The following is a 1,237-nucleotide window of genomic DNA, read 5'->3' as shown; positions in this document are numbered from 1 at the left end:
TTTAAAGAGGGTTTCTTTTTTTGGTTTTTGGGTCACACCTGGCTGTACTGAGGAGTTACTCCTGGCTCTGTGCTCAGAAGTCGCTCCTGGCAGGCTCAGGGGTCCATATGGGATGCCAAGATTTGAACTGGGTTCTATTCTGTGTTGGCCACATGCAAGGCAAATGCCTTATCACTGTGCTATCGCTCCGACTCCCTATGTTCTAACATTTTTACCAACAAAAACAGCTACAGAATGTGTTTGGAAGACACAGAGTCCCTCTGCAGTGCTCACATTAAAACATTAAATGTCAGGCCTCCCAATGCTTACCACAGGTTGTGTTCTTTACACTGACTGTGTAGAAAGAGGAGGTACAGTAAATGCACCCTCATATATACCTTAAACCAGGCCCTTTGCCTGGACTGTATTGTGAATAGGGGGACAAAAAAAGAACATTAAATGTTTTAGTGTCTTACTTTCTATTTTATTGTGTTTATAATAATATTTTAATGCTTTTCTTCACAGTGATCCTTAGAGATATAATTTGGATGCCCTAGTTTCACATTACAGTGATATGTTCTGTTGGATTCCTAATACAGTGCTCATTATAATAATGTTTTAACAAATATTTTAAATTACTCATTTTCCATTTTATTTATCTGCTTGTATGACCTAATGTCTCTCTCCCCAGAGATTCTTGGATAAGGCATCTGACAGGCACGGGGAACCGTATGGGACACCGGGATTCGAACCAACCACCTTTGGTCCTGGATCGGCTGTTTGCAAGGCAAATGCCGCTGAGCTATCTCTCCGGGTTCCTTTTTTTTTTTAACATTTTTTATTTAAACACCTTGATTACAAATATGATTGTGGTTGGGTTTCAGAGGTATCAGATGACACCCCCCCATCACCAGTGCAACATCCCCATCACCAATGACCCAAATATTCCTCCTCCCCTCCCCACTCCTACCTGTACTCTAGACAGGCTTTCCACTTCCCTCATATATTCTCATTATTAGGATAGTTCACAATGTGGTTATTTCTCTAACTAAATTCATCACTCTTTGTCGTGAGATTCATGAGGTCAGCTGTAATGTCCAGCCTCCTCTCTTTTGTCTTTGAAAATTGTTGAGAAATGTCTTTCATTTTTCTTAAAACCCATAGATGAGTGAGAACATTCTCCTTTCTCTTTCTCTCTGATTTATTTCATTCATCATAATAGATACCATGTACATCCATGTTTAGGAAAATTTCATGA

General features: G+C 39.8%; 1 non-coding gene across 1 annotated transcript; it reads left to right on the top strand.

Moving 5' to 3' along the window:
* Positions 1–292: 292 nt before the first annotated feature.
* Positions 293–426, top strand: LOC126012587 (small nucleolar RNA SNORA51). The gene has a single exon (XR_007497041.1). It is a non-coding gene; the product is annotated as a small nucleolar RNA SNORA51 (small nucleolar RNA).
* The last annotated feature ends 811 nt before the right edge of the window (positions 427–1,237 follow it).

The sequence above is a fragment of the Suncus etruscus genome, chromosome 6, assembly GCF_024139225.1.
Source record: "Suncus etruscus isolate mSunEtr1 chromosome 6, mSunEtr1.pri.cur, whole genome shotgun sequence".
Classification (NCBI taxonomy): domain Eukaryota; kingdom Metazoa; phylum Chordata; class Mammalia; order Eulipotyphla; family Soricidae; genus Suncus; species Suncus etruscus.
Note: the sequence above shows the minus strand (reverse complement) of the source record. Positions and strands in the feature narration are given on the sequence as shown.